General features: G+C 43.5%; 2 long non-coding RNA genes across 3 annotated transcripts; both read right to left on the bottom strand.

Annotated features, from left to right (window-relative positions):
• Positions 1-10,596: 10,596 nt before the first annotated feature.
• Positions 10,597-20,342, bottom strand: LOC127294553 (uncharacterized). Of its 2 annotated transcripts, none has more exons than XR_011743110.1 (4): positions 20,240-20,342; positions 19,282-19,356; positions 19,015-19,127; positions 10,597-11,215 (listed from the first exon to the last, which is right to left on the bottom strand). It is a non-coding gene; the product is annotated as an uncharacterized lncRNA (long non-coding RNA). The 2 variants fall into 2 exon arrangements; XR_007846746.2 differs by lacking the exon at positions 10,597-11,215 and adding an exon at positions 17,121-17,374.
• Positions 12,425-13,015, bottom strand: LOC139830565 (uncharacterized). The gene is made up of 3 exons (XR_011743111.1): positions 12,756-13,015; positions 12,570-12,666; positions 12,425-12,482 (listed from the first exon to the last, which is right to left on the bottom strand). It is a non-coding gene; the product is annotated as an uncharacterized lncRNA (long non-coding RNA).
• Positions 20,343-20,650: the final 308 nt, after the last annotated feature.

The raw sequence follows: 20,650 nt of genomic DNA, 5'->3' as shown, positions 1-20,650 counted from the left end.
AGGTTTAAAACTAATCCCGAAGGTAGATGTAGAGGGAGCGTGCCGACGACGATCACATAGACCTTGGATCCATTTCCAACGTGCATCGTCACCTCGTCCCTCGCTAGGCTTCGTTTATTCCGTAGTTCCTGTTTCGAGTTACAAATCTGAGCAACCGAACCAGTATCAAATACACAGGCACTACTACGAGAACCAGTAAGATAGACATCTATAACATGTATATCAAATATACCTTTCTTCTTGACAAGGCCGCTCTTCAGATAAAACATGTACTTGGGGCAATTACGCTTCCAGTGCCCCTTCTCCTTGAAGTAATAGCACTCAGTATAAGGGTTTAGGGCTAGCCTTAGGCTTCACAGGAGGCACAATAAATTTCTTGTCGCCCTTCTTGAAGTTGCCCTTCTTAGGTTTGCCTTGCTTCTTGAAACTGGTGGTCTTGTTGACCATCAACACTTGGTGCTCTTTTTGTATCTCAATATCAGCAGATTTCAGCATGGAGAAGAGTTCAGGTAACTCCTTGTTCATGTTCTGCATGTTGTAGTTCATCACGAAGTTCTTGTAACTTGATGGCAGTGATTGGAGGACACGATTGTAAGAGCAAGATCCATATCCCGTGTTTTGTGTGTTTGATAACAACACTCGAACAATTCTAACCGTGCACAAAGTTTGTCATTGATAGGTTTACAAGTTGCACGGTACCCTCGCTGAGCACATTATGATCAGAAGACCGAAGCGTAGTACTTAGGGTTTCTAGTTTTGTGTGTGTGTCGTGAGGTAACATGGTAGGAGAGGAAGAGAGGAAAAGCTGTTTTAGCCATAGCGGTACTACCGGTACCAGGGGCGGTAGTACCGCTACCCCTACTGGTACCGCCTGTGATACCGCTCTGAGGTTTGCATGCAGCAGTGTCCCACAGAACACGTTGCGGTACCTTCACGGTACCATGAGCGGTAGTACCGCTCTGAAGCGGTAGTACCGCCCACGGTACCGCGCTAAGTACCGTAACGCGTTACGGTAGTGCCGCTCTGGTACCGCTCGGGTACCGCTTGGGATCCAGTAAGGTCTGGACCCTATTGCGGTACCGCAAGCGGTACCGCGAGCGGTAGTACCGCAATGTGTCCACGTGGACAAGTTCAGTGGGGATTCGAACTCAGAGCGGTAGTACCGCTTCCAGAAGCGGTAATACCGCTTAGGCAAAAACAGTGAGCAACGGTTGGATTTGGAGGGACCTATATAAAGGACCCTTCTTCCCCAGCCAGCCTGAGCTCTTCTCTCTCTCTCTCCTCCATAGTTGATGAGCTCAAAATTGAGGGGATCTCCTCATCCACCCAACCAATCTTGCTCATACTTTGTGAGGTGGTGGAGGAGACCCCGATCTATCATTCTACGGAGAGAAAGTCCACCAATTCGTGGTAGTCCTTAGTGGATCTTGTTGTTTGGGTTCCTTGGTGGAAGAGCTTCTTGGTGGAGCACTGGAAGAGCTTCTTGGTGGAGCACTGGAAGAGCTTCTTGGTGGAGCACTGTAAGAGCTTCTTGGTGGAGTATTGGAAGGGTTCCTTTGGTGGAGCATTGGAGATGGGTTCCTATGGTGGAGCATTGGAGATGTCCAGCTATGGAGTCTAGCTTGGTGATGTACTAGCTCCATAGGGTGTTGGGAGCATCCTTGTGTGTGGAGCTCGCCCCAACCTTGTGAAGGAATCACCGCCTCGACCGGTGCCTTAGTGGAAGAGGGAGAGCACCTCCGTGGAGCTCTCTCGAGGAAGAGGGTGAGGCCTTCCTTCGTGGTGTGGCCATCTAGTCTCTTGTGTGAGACTAGAACCTCCTCAACACAGACGTACTTCCTGTTGTGGAAGGAACTGCGGTAAACAAACCTCGCCTCGCCTCCGCGCCCTCCGGTTGTCTCGCTCCTTACTCTTACTACCTTGTTGATTCCTTTACTTGTTGTACATGCTCTAGCATCATTGTAGGAACACCGATATTGCAAAAGTTATCACCTTTACCTTCCGTTGCGCTAAAATTGAAAAAGGTTAAAACTTGCCGTAGCGCCATTCACCCCCCCTCTTGTTCGCTACGATCCATTCAAGTGGTATCAGAGCAAGGTTTTCTTGCTCGGGCTTTACCGCCTAAGAAATGGCCGTACAAGAGGTGGTTGTGAGTGGAGTTCTTCCCCGTGAGCAATCATCTCCATCATCAAGTGCCGATAATACTCCGGCTACTATGTATGACCTCAAGAAATTGGAGTCATCCATTGTATCTCAATTGAAGGCTATGATGATGGAGTTGATTACTCCAAAACCTAACCCCATCATAGATAATAATAGAGGTGTCAATGCTTCCCCATCACAAGTCGACTCTCTTCCTTGTGTTGAGATTGTTGAGCAATCAACAAATTCACATCGGGAAAAGGATCTTGAGGATGTTGACACCTCATCAAAGGGGAAGGATGCATCTCCATCAAGTGATTATGACTCAAATGCTCAAATGTCCATGCCTTGCATCATGACTCATGGTCCACCACCATTACTTGAATCTAATAGCTTTGGTGATTGGAAACTATTAATGCATTCTCATGTGCGCAGCACCTCTATCGAGCTTTGGCGGATCATTAAAGAAGGATATTCACCAAAAGACCCAATGAACTTGACAAGAAGGGAAGTGGTGGACCACCAACTCAACGCCATCGCCATCGACATGATTCATTTGTCCATTACTCCCAAGGAACGCGCTCATATCCAATCGCTCAAGACCGCCAAGGAAGCTTGGGACGAACTTGACAAGCTCTTCCTTGGAAATGGGGACATCCAATGCTCTCATCTTAGTGAAGCAATGGCAAATGACTTTGTCATGATAGAGGGAGAATCGCCCGAAGAGATGTACCAACGCCTTATTGCTTTCGCCATCCAAATGCAAGATCTTGGAGCCACTTTTGTTGATGACCGTTGGATCGAGAAAAAGTTCTACAATGCTCTACTTCCTTGGAGTGGAAACAAGAAACCAAACTCGGGATCAAGGAACTCTTGCTTCAATTGTCGCGACAAAAGTCACTTCGTTGCGGATTGTCTCTACAAGCCAAGGGACTTATATGGTGGATACCTCATTCGTAAGAGCAAGTTTCGACCCCTTCCCAAACGGCTCCCCAACAACCACGTCACCAAGATATCCTTCACTGACAAGCCTAGAACTAACATGCTTCAAGATGAAGACCATATGGTGGAAAATGAAAGACTTGAAAAGAAGAAGGAATTGGAGCTTATCTCTCTCACCCAAGCTTATGAGGAAGAAGTGTGCATGCGTATGACTCTTGAAACTAGTGCTCTTATTCTTGAAGACTACAACAACTCTCTCATCTCCCAACTCAAGGATCGAGATTATTCTCTTGGTTGGTTGGACAAGCTCAAGACAAAGAAGGATTATCTTGAAGAAGATCATGAATGGTCAATTGAGGATGTTGCAACCTTTGCCAAGAAGAAAGAGGATGAAGGCCCTAATTAATGTTGTGACAAGCTCCTTGACGAAATATGCTTCTTGAGAAAACACAATGCAAAGTTCTTGGATATCATCTCAACTCAAGAGGAGGCCTTAGATGAATACTATCGCTTGAGTAAAGAGAAGGTGCGATGTTGTGATCATGAAAAAGAGATTGCCACTCTAAAGAAACACAAGGCCAAGCTAGTTGAAGTGAATGAGAGGCAAAATGAGTCCTTGTTGGAGTGGATCCGTTTGAGCAAAGAAAAGGCCACGTGTTGTAACCATGAGGATGAAATTGCTTATCTTAAGAGGAGCAAGGACAAACTTATGGTGGTCAAGCTTATGCAAGATGAAGCCATAGAAGAATACAAACGCTCTAGCAAAGACTACATTTTTTGCAATCATGAGGACGACATTGCCACCTTGGAGAGACACAAGCATTCACTCGTGAGAAGGAATTCTCTCCTTGAGGAAGCTCTAGTGGACCGAGAAGATGAAGCTAATGACTTGAGGTCCGAGATTGAGAGTCTCCAAATTCAAGTCCAATTCTTGGAAGGAGTCATTGAAGCCCACGAGGACTTATGGAATGAAGGAGAAGTGGCAATTATGCCAAAGAAGATTGAGAGAGAAGGAAGGATCAATGAAGCAAAGAATATGAAGGTAGAGCCCATTGAAAAGTGGGCTCCTATTTCCAATTCTTGATCCATGAAGGGCCTTGCTTTCGGAGGTGCTTATTGGGTGGTTATCTTGAAGCCACAAGTCTTATTGCCGGAAGCAAGGGATTTGTTGTCGTCATCAAGTCCTTATATCTATCTACCTCATGACGACGACACAAACAAGCTTAAAGGTATTGGAGCCTTGACAAGGTGGTGATCAAAGTCCTATCTTGTCAAGACTCTTACATATGTTCTCTTTGTTCATTGCTCTACACTCTTGGGTCTTTGTACCTACTATTGTGAACATGTAGTGGTCCTCTTGTGGAGCTAGTCTCTTCAAGAGGCCACAGTCTAGGACTAATGGAATTTGCTTCTTTGTGTAGAGATTGTGTTTTGTAGGAATTGTGTTGAAAGGAAATGCATCATGATGAAGCTTCTCAAACAATTTCGATACAAGTTCTATGACATAATCCTTGCAAGAAGAGGCAACAATGGAACGGAGTTTGCTCTCAAGATCTTGGTTTTCTTCATTGGCAAAGAAGGAATCCACCTTTCGCTCCTAGCCATACTCTTACCCTAACCTCATAGGGTTGCCGGAAGCGAGAGACAAACCTAAGAAGACACTCAAGCATAATGATGGAGTATGAGTCTATTGAGAGGCTTGTGGTATTGAGTGATGAGACTTCTCGATAGATATGATAGTCTTTGGAGAAGGCGAAGTGCTTCTTGTGAGAAAGGAGATGTAATTCCCCCGATTACCATAGGAAGGATGAGTGTTGGCTCCCGCCAATCTCAAACGCTACCTTCTATGAGTACCGGGGAAGGACGAAGTTCCATCTATATGGATCCATCTACACCACAAGGCCAAGTCTCTTCCATTGGACAACCAAGTGCTAAGTCACCTCTTCCACAACCTCAAGTTTGGCATCAACATCAATGACGTCAAGGCGAGGACCCAAATCTTGATGATGGTCAAGGAATCTCACACGAACCTATCCGTTTGATCTTCTCTCGCCGGGGTGCTAATACGTCAAGACTCCTTCATAATCCAAGCAAAGCACAAGATATTCTCAAGAACAAGATGTGATGGGATCCAACGGTATAGCAATCCCAAGGATCTATTCTTCCCAAATGTGCCCAACAAGACAATGGACTCACTCTCTATCGTTTATCGTCAAGGTTTGCCTCTCTACCTTTGTGCTTCTCATTTGGACATTGTGTCATAAGTGGATACCTATACCACTCTTGTGCCATATGTCTAGATGTAAAGCATGCATGAACATAGGGGGAGTGCGGTTTAAATTATTGAGATATCCCTCCCCACATGATGCACAAAGAAATCCAAAGCATATGCCATTTGTCAATCAAGTGACTATGAGCTTCATGTTGAGTAGTAGTCGTGAGTCCTAGGTCTCTACGCGACCTCACACTACCAAAGTCTTACACGGTGGCCTCGGCCACCAAACCTCCTCTTCGAGGAGTTGTTGTTCTTTTTGTTTTCTTTTCTCTTTTTGTTTTTGTTTGTCGTTTCCTCTTTCCTCTTTGTTTCTTCTCGGGAGATTCACCCAAGCTTGGTTTTTGTAGCTTTGATTCTTGCAAGCTTGGTTGGGTAGTACCTTAACAGTTCCGTAATCTAATCCTGAGCCATCATCTACCTCTTGAGCCAACTCCGTCTAAAAGCACAAGTCTACACCAAAATCTGAGTTCTTTTTGAATTTGTGGACGGTACTACCGCTTCTTGGGGCGGTACTACCGCTCTGGGGCAGTTCTCTGACGAAACTGAAAGTTATCCCCAGAACGGTACTACCGCTCTAAGTATCGGGCTAGTACCGGTAAGCGGTACTACCGCTTTTAGGAGCGGTACTACCGCTTGCTCCTTTTGACAAGAGGTATCGGTTGGGGTCGGGTCATCCCCAACTCACCACTTCTCCTCTTCCACCTCAAGTCAAAAGGCATCCCCAAGCTCAAGAGCTCGAGGAGATTGGCCCCGATCTCCTTTTCCAGCCGCCATCGGCCCAATCTCCTCCGTGGAGAAGCTTCCCCAACCTCTTCTCCGCCATGTCCTCCGGTATGAATCCTAAATTCTCTCTCTAGGGTGAGTTGATCTCCCTAGATGCATATGCTAGGGTTTGTTGGAGTTTTTTGGTGGAGAAGCACTCTTGGAAGCTATTCATGTGTAAGGATACTAGCTAGCAACAATGTGTGGCTCTAGGGTCGATCTTGCCATGACCCAATCTCGATTTGGCTGTGCGAGCTTGAGCGGTAGTACCGCTCATTCTTGGGCGGTACTACCGGTCAAAGCGGCACTACCGGTTGAAATTGCGGTACTACCGCCATGTAGAGTCACCAATGTTGCTTGTTAGTGTCCAATTTGATCTCTAATTTCTTGGCTTGTGCACTTATCCCCTATTCCCTCCCAAACCTCTGCTGTTCACAGGTGCACCAAAGACCCGTGGTGGCAAGGTCAAGCCATCCTCTCGTCATCATCGCGATGAAGAGAAAGAGGAGATCATGCCAACAAGGACCACCAAGAGACAGAGAGACGCAGCATCAGGGGCAAGGGGACCTCAAAAATCAATGCTCGATGTAAAGAAAGGCCAGTTCTTGGAGGTGCGGGGAGCCAATCCTTATTTGCTCCCAAGAAATGCTCGCCAATGCCCCAATACCTACTTTCATCACATCAATCAAGAGAAGATCTACACTGAGGTCTATGGGGCCAAGGAGTTCAAGTTTTGCCCACAATACTCCATAAGCATGGACAAGCTCCACTCCGACCTCGACTACTTCGGAGAAGCACTTGAGATATGTGAAGAACAAGGTCTTATTCCTATAATGACCTTCTCTCATGATTTCTCCCGGGAGGTGATTTGCCAATTCTATGCCACCGTGGCCTTTCTTGAGGATGAAGGAGGCTATCGCTCCTTGAAGTGGATGACCAAGGAGCATGTGATGGAGGCCTCATGGCAAGACTTTGCTCGATGCCTTGGTTATGAGCTTCCCGAAGACAACTCCAACCACTTCCGCATTCATCTCCAAGCCAAGCCCATGGCCAAGGAGAAGATGGCCGACCTCTACATTCGAGCGAGAATGTTGTGTGGAAGCACCAAGGGACTCCTACCTGTCTATGATATCATGAACCGCATCTACCGCAGCACCATCAACCCCAAGCATACCAACCACAATGAGGTGCATGGATTCCTTGTGAATCTCCTTGTGCGCACACATGAGTTGAGGGGCCGCGGCAAGCAACTGGACATCATGGACTATATTTGGCATGAGATGCGTGATTGTGCCTTCCTCCGGAAGCTTCCTCAGTACGCTCCCTATCTCATGAGGCTCATTTGTCTCAAGTGGGATCAAGAAGGCCGCGGAGATCTTCTGGAGCAATGCCGCCCCAACGTCACCATTCACAAGGAGAAGAGTCCTCTTGTCAAGGACCATGACCTTCCAAGGTTTGGCAAAGGAGCTCCCAAGGACAAGGATGAAGACGAAGCCGACAGCGACGACTCCGACTATGTGCCCAACTCCACCAAGCAAAAGGGCCTCTTCGCCAAGCTCACCGCTCGCCTCAAGAAGTCCTTTTGCTTCAAGAGGGACCTCGAAGATAGGATGTACCAAGCTCATCACGACAACAAGAAGATCCGCCAACGCCAAAAGGTGATGATGAGGCATATGCAACTCCCGGTCGCCGAGGGCTCCGAGGACAACATCACTCCTCCCGGTGAGTGGAAGTCAAAGCTTGTTTGGTCTAGCTCCGAGGAATCCATCCCCGAGCCACCTCATGGCAAAGGCCTTGCCCAAGATGAAGAGTATGATGATGAAGAGGAGGAGGACATTGAGGATGAAGGTGATGACAACGAGGATGATGATGACGAGGAGGATGACGACGACGAGTGATTCCCTTGGGACGCTAGTATGCTCCTTCTCCCTTTTTGGTGTCTCGATGCCAAAGGGGGAGAAGTTGATCTATTAGGACGGGAATTTGCATGGGGATGCCAAGGGCTTGGTGGCTTTGTTTTGGTTCTTTCGGCCTTGGCATCAAACCTTTTCCCTAGTTATTCGGAACTTTATTCGTATGTGTGTTTGCTACTCTATTCGTGGATCTCCCGATCCCCCCATTTGTATTAAGACTTAATCGTGCGTAGCTTAATGGTCAATGATCTCCATTATTTATGCTTTGTTTGGCCATATCATTCCTATGGAGGCACCTATTATTATGGTGAGTTTGGGTTTTCTCAAGGCAAAGGTATGAAAAGGTTCACCCAAACTCCCCTATATACAAATTTTCTTGCCTCTATAGTGTACTTGTGCTACATAATCTTGTCATATGATCATCTTAGCACTTGTGCTTGGTTTGTGAAATTTAGGGGGAGTTCTCTCTAGGATGTGTGCATTTGTATACAAGTGCATATTTTAAATATGCACACATCTAGGGGGAGCTTCACCTATACTTGCAAACCAAAATACCTTATCATAATATCCTATGATTTATTGCAAATTCGTGTGTTGTCGTCAAACACCAAAAAGGGGGAGATTGTAAGAGCAAGATCAATATCCCGTGTTTTGTGTGTTTGATAACAACACTCGAACAATTCTAACCGTGCACAAAGTTTGTCATTGATAGGTTTGCAAGTTGCACGGTACCCTCGCTGAGCACATTATGACCAGAAGACCGAAGCGTAGTACTTAGGGTTTCTGGTTTTGTGTGTGTGTCGTGAGGTAACATGGTAGGAGAGGAAGAGAGGAAAAGCTGTTTTAGCCATAGCGGTACTACCGGTACCAGGGGCGGTAGTACCGCTACCCCTACTGGTACCGCATGTGATACCGCTCTGAGGTTTGCACGCAGCAGTGTCCCACAGAACACGTTGCGGTACCTTCACGGTACCATGAGAGGTAGTACCGCTCTGAAGCGGTAGTACCGCCCACGGTACCGCCCTAAGTACCGTAACGCGTTACGGTAGTGCCGCTCTGGTACCGCTCGGGTACCGCTTGGGATCCAGTAAGGTCTGTGTGGGGACCCCGGACTAACGGTCCGAAATTCCCTGTTATGTATACAGTTCACGATCCCATGATCAGTGCGTCGTGAACACATAACCGAACTGATATCAAATTACACCATCCATTACAAAGCGGAGAAATAAAATTACAACATGGTCACATGACCCATACTTACATAATAGCCTCGAAGGGCTAACTAAACATCAGAGTAGCATCATCACTTCAGCAGCGCAGTACCCAAGTCATCTGCCATAACCCTACAGGCAACTGACTGGGAAGACGTTCCTAGCTCGCATAGACGTCGTCAACTCCTTCTTCGTCCATCGTGTTCCTCCAAGTCTGGCCAAGTAAATAGCCAGGGACAAAGCCGTGAGTACATTTGGAATTGTACTCGCAAACCATCAAGAAAGATGCTAACAGAGCTAACTAAAAGAGACAAGAGAGGAAGAATAGTTTCTCTTGTGGATATAGCATGTGAAAGAGAATCAGTTTCTCTTGTGGATAAAGCATGCCGGCATCTCAAGTGATGCGGACACTTTGGTGGTCCTATGACATCTCTATATCTTTATTGAAGAAGATTCTTCAAAAGATAAACTATGACATCTCTACATCTTTATAGAAGAAGAGTTCCTCTACATGAAAACACTAGGAAGGGTCACCCAATTTTTGTTTCATTTTCCTCAACCACCTCCACATGGTCGGCACAACATCTTTCCCGTACCCTTCCGGTACTTCCAACACACACATTTCCTTTGGAAATCATTTTCAAAACCAAAACTCGACACGGCTACTCCCAACGGCCATCCCAACCGTCCATGACCGCGGACGCGGCTATTCGAATAGTTTTGACTCTGCAGAGTTTGCACACTTTCACCACAACTATCCGGATACCTATCGTGTGGGCATCATCCCCGCATAACGACATATGCCACGACAGATACCCGGACATAACCTTTCGCCCATTCGACTTAACACGAGGTCCTACCCTATGGAGTATGTACCTCCCCGGCACCGTGGCAGCTCACCTCCTCTTGAGCGTGGCTCCACCGCCAAGCCAGGAGACCCATAGTGTCTTCCGGAAGGGTCAGCCCCGAAGGCCTCCCGTTATACTATTGTCCCAACCATGACAACCCGGACTCGGGGGTAACCGTACCCTTGTATAGTTGTGCGGTGCCTCATGCTAAGAAGAACAAACGTCAAGTTAAGCCCCGTGCCCACGTTGGAGTAGCTATGGTTGCGATGTTTAGTTGTTCCGGGCGAATACAAAGAACCATGTGTCGTTTTTCTCAAGAACCCAAGTCACACACACTTTCCTCTTTCCAACCATCTTTGTCAAGATCCTTTCCTTTCATAAACCATACGCTTGGGTAAGATTGCATCACCCAAGGTTTTCATAAACATTTACAACAAGGTAAACCTTGAGGGGTTCCCAACCTAAAGTTTCATGAGTTGAACTAATACAACATTATGGCCGAGATGAGGGTCATCACGCCATTGAGGGTATGAAAAAGAGGTATTGGAGTGGATCATACTTGCTTGAGCTAAGCATGTATTATGACAACACAAGAGGAAAATATACTTTCAGATTTGTGGTGCTATCTAACCCAATCAATAGATAGGGATGAGAATTGACCAACACCAACACCATTAAGGGAATCAGGCATACTCATCACAATTTGAGAATACACCAAAAACATGGTATTGATACATCTACACTAGAAGGGGTGTAGTATGAATCTTGTCCCGAGGTGGAACATATTCAAGCTAAATATAGAAAACAAGTTGGATAGCAATGGCCATGATACCATACACCCAACCAATTACCAAGACCTTGACAAGATAAAACTACTAGAGGTACCATGCTTGCATCCAAGCATAGATGACAACAATATGGAGATCATCACACATAGAACCAAGATGCTATTGATAGCACAAGATGACATCCAAAGAGACATCATATCAGAGATCAAAAGATGGCTTGCCTTGGCTTATTTGTCCCTGTACTTCTTCAACTCTATCAATATAAGAATCCCAACAATATAAATAAAATCCTTGTCCAATTCCACTTCTTCTTCTTCTCCGGAATTGCTCGCGTCTATCGCCGGAAAATATAAAAAGGAACACAATCAATCACATTGCACCAACAAAATAAACATACAACAACCATAATTTAACCATTCAATAAAGAGCTACCATACAAAGGACTTATAGATACCACAAACAACTTAAAGAAAACCCATGTTATTTACCTAGTAAAGGTATGAGAGTATCACAACTTAGCAATTGCCTCTCTCGGTTATCACCATGGTATAACCCAACATCCCCTGGTAGATAACATCATAAAGAGGACAAGAGCATTAGTTTGACATCAAATACATTCACAAAACATTTTCAATCATTTTTGGAAAAGTAGAAAACAGTTTTCCTAACTTAGTTTGCTCACATAACACCACACAAGAATAGGAAACAAATAATATGCCCTACCATTTGAAAACTTAAGCAAAACAAAAGAGCTGATGTTAACTTGCAGAGGTTTTGTTTTGCAAGCATAAAACAAAGGTTGCCCATTTCTACTAAAAAGAATTGGTCAAGGGTTTTAAATAAACCGAAAAGTTTTGCTTCAACAAAGCATGTCACACATATACATTACTAACAGCAACAGAAATGTATGAACAGAGACTAATAATATTTTTCCTAGATGGCCAGTACTAATACAAGACTAACCCAATTGGAATCACCCAAGACTATGAATCCTACAAATTTAGGAATTTCTTTGAATCTGACTGTACAGAAAACAAGATCTGTAAGCCATAAATCGTAGAAAAATCCTAAAAATATGAGACCACTGGCATTTGAAAGATAATTAAACAGAGATGCATACACAACTAGATTTGGGTTCAAATTGTTTCTGAAACTCTCACAAATGGATTGACAAGGTTACTGCATGTTTGTACCATTTGCTTTCTCTCTGGAGTTACAGAACAGATAAAGGTGTGAAACTTGTTTGAGAAGATTAAGAAAACATTCAGTAATCCTACATAATTGGAATCACTCAATTAGGTTCAAAAATGGATTTTTGGTGATTTAAAAGCTAACAGCCAAGTCTGTAGAACACACATAACAAGTTTAATTCACCCAAAATCTTACATAACTCATAAAAATATGAGGTAAGATGCATATGAAAGGTATTGAAAAGCTGGTTCTTACCCAATTGGTTTCATTCAAAAATTCGTTCCCAAGCTCCTGGTTTAATTCGACAAATTCAGATCTGACCAGATCTTGACCTGTGAACCATTTCTGTTTCCGGAGGTCAATCGAAGTGAAACCACCGCCAAAATGAAGGTATTGAAGAGGGCTTTCACCTACAGTTGAGTTTGCTCAAAAAGGTTTCGTAAAACGGAACAAATCTAACAAACAGTGAATCTGCATGTTTACAGAACTTTATTTACCACGGACAATCCATAACGAATTTGAGGATGAGACCAACGCCAAGTTGTAGATCTTTTCCGTATCTATCTGCGGAACTTTGAATCACTCGATTTGGATCTGCGCACGAGATTTGGTGGATTTTACAAGTTCGTACCAGAATCTGAAACAGCAAGATAGCAGAAATTACTGCAAGGATTTGGACGAACTTTGCTCAAGAACTTCAGATCTGAGGATAGCTCAAGCTTCTCCATGCTTGGACCAACATGCACCTGCATCAAGATCCAATCTTAGCAATGGAGGAAGAGGAAGAGGAGAGAAAACCATCTAGGGTTGGGGAGAAGAAGGAGAGGGAGGCTCTCATGGTGAGGAGGAGCTTGAGGGAGGAGGGAGCTTCATCTTGGAGTGCCTTCCATGGCCATGGCCGGCCATGGGAGCAAGGGGCAGCAGCATTTTCGTGGGGGAGAGGTAGAGGGGAGTGTGAGGGAGTGGAGTGTGAGAAAAATGACCAAAGGAGGAGGGAGTGGCCGGCCAAGGGCCAATTTATAGAGGGAGAGGGGTGGCTGCCTCCTTATTTGATTGGCCAAGTTGGGTGGCTGCCCATTTAGTGATTGGGGTAGTTGGGAGACAAGGCTTGGAAGAGAAGGAAATGAGGAGGGAGGGCTGGCCGAATTTTCTTGCCATGGCCGGCTCCTTCTTGACAACCACAAGTGAACAAACAAAGTGCAATGCCACTTCATGAATGTCGACCAAGGTTGAGTATTTGAGGGGTTAGCTAAAAATGGTTTGATGATGTATTAAAATTTGGGAGAGAGGTGATAATAAACATTGGTGGCAATGTTGGAGAATAAAGTACTTTGATCAAATTATCATATTGGCCAAGAGATGATGGTGGTGATGGTGGTTGAGACAATGGTAGAGCAAGATTAAGAGAGATGGTGAGTGAAGTAACCATATACTCACAATGAAGAATATGGGGACTTAAATCATGAATTCATGAGGTCAAGGTAATGATGGAAAAGAATATAAATTGCTCTACAAATGAGAGGTCAATAGGGAGTGAGTTGAAAGTATCAAATGATCATCCATTTGATCCAGAATTGGAGGATGGAGGGGATACAATGTGGTGGATCAGAGATGTGCATAAGATGTGCAAGAGTTGTCATTTGAAATAGATCTTGTTTGAAAAGTATTTGAAACACCTCAATTGTCTAGGGACACTTGGGAATGAACTCAAGTGGAATGAAGTTTGAAAGTGTTGAGATAAAACTAGTTGGAACGTAGGGGTTCAAAATATTCTACTTACTTTCTCAAGTAAGGTAGAGTTTTTCTCAAAGGTAAAAATAAGCAAGAGGAAAACAAGAAATGGTATAGGTACCATAAACAAGCTTTTTGTTAAAACAAAGCAAAATAGAAATAATGTTTTATAAATCAATACTTGGTAGAAATGGGATGAAAAACAAAACCCATTTCAGTTCCTTGTTTTCTTTGAAGAGAAATCTTGGAAAGTTTTAATAAAACTAGAAGTAGTTTTGTGATCAAAACTAGAGAAGGAAAACTGTAGGATTTTTGAGGAGGGAAACTAATTTAGGGAGGAGTGTTCTCAAGGGTAGATGGTGGCTACAAAATGTATCCATCATTCCCACTCTTGGTTTTGTGAAGATTAAACTTGAATAAAAACAAGAGGTAAAAGTGAAGGAAGTGATCTAGAGTTGAATCATTGGATAGGGTATAAGATCAAGTTGAATATATGTGATGCAAGGGTAGAATGAGACATGCAGGATGTGGAAATTGTAGAGGGAGATGCACAGATGAGATCCATGCATTGAGATCACCAAGTTGTGAATTAAGGATGATTGAGCTATCTTGTACCACAAAGAGAAAAATCAAGATGGCACACCCATGTTGTCATCAGGAGAGAGGTTTGATGTAGTAAGAAGGAAAACAATTCTTCCTAAGCCACACATGTGTTTTATTTGGTGAGTTGCTTGTTTAACCACTAGGGGTGTCGTTCTATGAGGTAGCTCAAGACAAAATTCAACAAGCAAATCAAGACAATTTATCTACCAACAGATCAAGGCAATTCACCTTAATTAGTCTATAGAAAAAGTTTTTGTTCCCCCTGATTTTTGAAATAAGGACAACTAATCAAGGTTGAAAAAGTTGGGGTGTTACAGATCTTCCACCCTTAAAATAATCTCGTCCCGAGATTACTGAGTGTAGAACTAGAGGGGTTATAAAGTTTAACCAAAGTCAGACTCCATTCTTCTGTAGACGTGCCGTTGTAGAGAAAGTCGTTTGCTTCATCTTCTGGGAGACATGTTGGATTTCGGCCGATGGCGAGCTTCATGAAGAGGTTGACTACTCCATGCAGGTGTTGGATCTGTAGCTTCTTCACGATCCTGGCGGAGGTTCAAGACTGTGGGAGGGTTAGTGCACCCAACGGCGCTTGAGCAGGGCTGAAAACCTTTTTAGAGTTAGCTTGATTTTAGTGGGAGACGAAGTCTTCCACCCTTAAGATTTTTTCATCGGGTTGTCGGAAAAACTCAGAGCTTCTGCCTTGCAGTTCTGTCTGGGGCTTAGGAAGAAGTCATCGGTCTTCCTTGTTCAGCTGAAGAATCTTCGGGGGCGACGTGCAGACCACCACTTCAAGAGGCACTCACGGTGTTAACTGAACCATATGGGACGCGCGGCGAGTTAGAAAGTTGAAGAAACGCCTAGTTGGTACCCATATGAAGCAGCAACAGGGGGTCGTCGAAGACAATCTTCAGCTTGAGGGTCAGTGCTGATTTCAGTAACAACTAAGAAGTTAGCGGGTAAACTACGCCTAAAGTCTTGAGTCTTGGAGTATCTTCAGAAGCTTCATTTGATGAGGACCAGATGAACCATGTGGTGTAGCTCGGCTTTGACGCTATTGTTCTCTCAACTTGTTAGACGGTGTGTTCGAGGGTAGTTTCAAAAAGATATTCTCGCGGTTAGCGCGAGTATACTCCAAGGTTAGACCAAGTTAGCATGTCTTCTCGTAGAGGTGCAGTCACTCTTGAAGGTAGGGCTTCTTCTTTCTTGGCGTAGTGGGGATGCTCCAGCTGATCTTGAAGGAAGTCAGCGTAGATAGGGGTCGGGTTAGTTTTCTTGACGGTTGAAAAACAACTTCCAACGGGTTTAGAGTTAGAGTCTTTCATTAGTCTACCCAATTTAACTAATAGTTAGCAATACATCGGCGAGGCAAACTTTAATCCTATCATTGCATGTGACACCCATACAACCATAACCAGAGACACAATACCACTAACAGAGGCTACTGGTATTTTTCCTAGATGCACAGTAAGAAAACAAGATCAACACAATTGGAATCATTCAAAAATATTTATTTTTCAATTTTTGAGACTCAAAATACTAACCAGAAATAGTGATCAAGTTTTATTTATTAAAAATCGCACAAAAATCCTAAAAATACAAGGTCAGTGGCGTCTGAAAGATAATTTCATACTGGTTCTAGTGCAATTCGAATCACACCAATCGGAGCTACCAAACTATTTTTTTTAGCAAAACAGTACACTGGCAGATTTCCATTTTTAATTTCTGTTTCACAAACTTCAAACAATTAAAAAGGGCGGAAACGTCTAAATAGCAAGACATACATGCACACAGCAAACAGATACAAACATTCAAGGCAGCACACTAGGGAACCACAAGCAATCATCACACCAGACATGGTACTCTAAGTACCCAGAAATTCCTAATGCGCGGGGTAGCTCAATCAAAGAGATTGAGTTTGTCCTATCCATCCTATAGGTTTGGGGCTGGTCGCATATGTTGACGTCTTCATAACATTAGCATCAGCTTCAACTTGGATCCTTGTAGCAGTTGGTGGTGAAGGGGCCGGGTGTTGAGTCGTTGATGTTGAGGCGGAGGAGAAAGCTGCGTAGAACTTCTAGTCTCGACATCCCGGAAACATGAAGTCTTCGAAGAGGTAGCTGTTGAGGTGCTTCTGAAGTAGAGATCTTCTCGTGGCTGGCCTAAAAATAACTAGTCAAGAAATTAAGAACTTGATCCTTGACGACTGCGAAAGTGCGAGTCCAAAGAGGAACAAGGTCAGCTCTCTGACAGACTTTGGTGACAACCAAAGACATTATCCTTTATCCCTTTATGTGCACGGCTAAGTCGGCATCCAATCTTCAATAGCTGTCGTTGGAGATACACGAGTCTTCCCGAGGGATTGATCCATGTTTGAGTTTGAGTCTCCGGTCTGAGTTGGGGACATCGTCTAACATGTGGGTTTGAAGTGGATGAGACAATAGAGTAAGAATTTTCAAACATTTTAATAAAGCGGAGGGATAAGAATTTAGAAGCTTTGAAGAAATAAGAGGAGTAGAAGCTATGCCTCCTACTAAAGAAATAATTTGTTTCATAAATAGTTTTTCCCCAATTACTTGTCTCCTAACTAACGTCCATGCTAACTAAGGTCTCCTACAGTCAGGATGGCTCTGATACCAGCTCTGTGGGGACCCCGGACTAACGGTCCGAAATTCCCTGTTATGTATACAGTTCACGATCCCATGATCAGTGCGTCGTGAACACATAACCGAACTGATATCAAATTACACCATCCATTACAAAGCGGAGAAAGAAAATTACAACATGGTCACATGACCCATACTTACATAATAGCCTCGAAGGGCTAACTAAACATCAGAGTAGCATCATCACTTCAGCAGCGCAGTACCCAAGTCATCTGCCATAACCCTACAGGCAACTGACTGGGAAGACGTTCCTAGCTCGCATAGACGTCGTCAACTCCTTCTTCATCCATCGTGTTCCTCCAAGTCTGGCCAAGTAAATAGCCAGGGACAAAGCCGTGAGTACATTTGGAATTGTACTCGCAAACCATCAAGAAAGATGCTAACAGAGCTAACTAAAAGAGACAAGAGAGGAAGAATAGTTTCTCTTGTGGATATAGCATGTGAAAGAGAATCAGTTTCTCTTGTGGATAAAGCATGCCGGCATCTCAAGTGATGCGGACACTTTGGTGGTCCTATGACATCTCTATATCTTTATTGAAGAAGATTCTTCAAAAGATAAACTATGACATCTCTACATCTTTATAGAAGAAGAGTTCCTCTACATGAAAACACTAGGAAGGGTCACCCAATTTTTGTTTCATTTTCCTCAACCACCTCCACATGGTCGGCACAACATCTTTCCCGTACCCTTCCGGTACTTCCAACACACACATTTCCTTTGGAAATCATTTTCAAAACCAAAACTCGACACAGCTCTGTAACGGCCATCCCAACCGTCCATGACCACGGACGCGGCTATTCGAATAGTTTTGACTCTGCAGAGTTTGCACACTTTCACCACAACTATCCGGATACCTATCGTGTGGGCATCATCCCCGCATAACGACATATGCCACGACAGATACCCGGACATAACCTTTCGCCCATTCGACTTAACACGAGGTCCTACCCTATGGAGTATGTACCTCCCCGGCACCGTGGCAGCTCACCTCCTCTTAGCGTGGGCTCTCCGCCAAGCCAGGAGACCCATAGTGTCTTCCGGAAGGGTCAGCCCCGAAGGCCTCCCGTTATACTATTGTCCCAACCATGACAACCCGGACTCGGGGGTAACCGTACCCTTGTATAGTTGTGCGGTGCCGCATGCTAATAAGAACAAACGTCAAGTTAAGCCCCGTGCCCACGTTGGAGTAGCTATGGTTGCGATGTTTAGTTGTTCCGGGCGAATACAAAGAACCATGTGTCGTTTTTCTCAAGAACCCAAGTCACACACACTTTCCTCTTTCCAACCATCTTTGTCAAGATCCTTTCCTTTCATAAACCATACGCTTGGGTAAGATTGCATCACCCAAGGTTTTCATAAACATTTACAACAAGGTAAACCTTGAGGGGTTCCCAACCTAAAGTTTCATGAGTTGAACTAATACAACATTATGGCCGAGATGAGGGTCATCACGCCATTGAGGGTATGAAAAAGAGGTATTGGAGTGGATCATACTTGCTTGAGCTAAGCATGTATTATGACAACACAAGAGGAAAATATACTTTCAGATTTGTGGTGCTATCTAACCCAATCAATAGATAGGGATGAGAATTGACCAACACCAACACCATTAAGGGAATCAGGCATACTCATCACAATTTGAGAATACACCAAAAACATGGTATTGATACATCTACACTAGAAGGGGTGTAGTATGAATCTTGTCCCGAGGTGGAACATATTCAAGCTAAATATAGAAAACAAGTTGGATAGCAATGGCCATGATACCATACACCCAACCAATTACCAAGACCTTGACAAGATAAAACTACTAGAGGTACCATGCTTGCATCCAAGCATAGATGAAAACAATATGGAGATCATCACACATAGAACCAAGATGCTATTGATAGCACAAGATGACATCCAAAGAGACATCATATCAGAGATCAAAAGATGGCTTGCCTTGGCTTATTTGTCCCTGTACTTCTTCAACTCTATCAATATAAGAATCCCAACAATATAAATAAAATCCTTGTCCAATTCCACTTCTTCTTCTTCTCCGGAATTGCTCGCGTCTATCGCCGGAAAATATAAAAAGGAACACAATCAATCACATTGCACCAACAAAACAAACATACAACAACCATAATTTAACCATTCAATAAAGAGCTACCATACAAAGGACTTATAGATACCACAAACAACTTAAAGAAAACCCATGTTATTTACCTAGTAAAGGTATGAGAGTATCACAACTTAGCAATTGCCTCTCTCGGTTATCACCATGGTATAACCCAACATCCCCTGGTAGATAACATCATAAAGAGGACAAGAGCATTAGTTTGACATCAAATACATTCACAAAACATTTTCAATCATTTTTGGAAAAGTAGAAAACAGTTTTCCTAACTTAGTTTGCTCACATAACACCACACAAGAATAGGAAACAAATAATATGCCCTACCATTTGAAAACTTAAGCAAAACAAAAGAGCTGATGTTAACTTGCAGAGGTTTTGTTTTGCAAGCATAAAACAAAGGTTGCCCATTTCTACTAAAAAGAATTGGTCAAGGGTTTTAAATAAACCGAAAAGTTTTGCTTCAACAAAGCATGTCACACATATACATTACTAACAGCAACAGAAATGTATGAACAGAGACTAATAATATTTTTCCTAGATGGCCAGTACTAATACAAGACTAACCCAATTGGAATCACCCAAGACTATGAATCCTACAAATTTAGGAATTTCTTTGAATCTGACTGTACAGAAAACAAGATCTGTAAGCCATAAATCGTAGAAAAATCCTAAAAATATGAGACCACTGGCATTTGAAAGATAATTAAACAGAGATGCATACACAACTGGATTTGGGTTCAAATTGTTTCTGAAACTCTCACAAATGGATTGACAAGGTTACTGCATGTTTGTACCATTTGCTTTCTCTCTGGAGTTACAGAACAGATAAAGGTGTGAAACTTGTTTGAGAAGATTAAGAAAACATTCAGTAATCCTACATAATTGGAATCACTCAATTAGGTTCAAAAATGGATTTTTGGTGATTTAAAAGCTAACAGCCAAGTCTGTAGAACACACATAACAAGTTTAATTCACCCAAAATCTTACATAACTCATAAAAATATGAGGTAAGATGCATATGAAAGGTATTGAAAAGCTGGTTCTTACCCAATTGGTTTCATTCAAAAATTCGTTCCCAAGCTCCTGGTTTAATTCGACAAAGTCAGATCTGACCAGATCTTGACCTGTGAACCATTTCTGTTTCCGGAGGTCAATCGAAGTGAAACTACCGCCAAAATGAAGGTATTGAAGAGGGCTTTCACCTACAGTTGAGTTTGCTCAAAAAGGTTTCGTAAAACGGAACAAATCTAACAAACAGTGAATCTGTATGTTTACAGAACTTTATTTACCGCGGACAATCCGTAACGAATTTGAGGATGAGACCAACGCCAAGTTGTAGATCTTTTCCGTATCTATCTGCGGAACTTTGAATCACTCGATTTGGATCTGCGCACGAGATTTGGTGGATTTTACAAGTTTGTACCAGAATCTGAAACAGCAAGATAGCAGAAATTACTG

The sequence above is a fragment of the Lolium perenne genome, chromosome 4, assembly GCF_019359855.2.
Source record: "Lolium perenne isolate Kyuss_39 chromosome 4, Kyuss_2.0, whole genome shotgun sequence".
NCBI lineage: Eukaryota > Viridiplantae > Streptophyta > Magnoliopsida > Poales > Poaceae > Lolium > Lolium perenne.
Note: the sequence above shows the minus strand (reverse complement) of the source record. Positions and strands in the feature narration are given on the sequence as shown.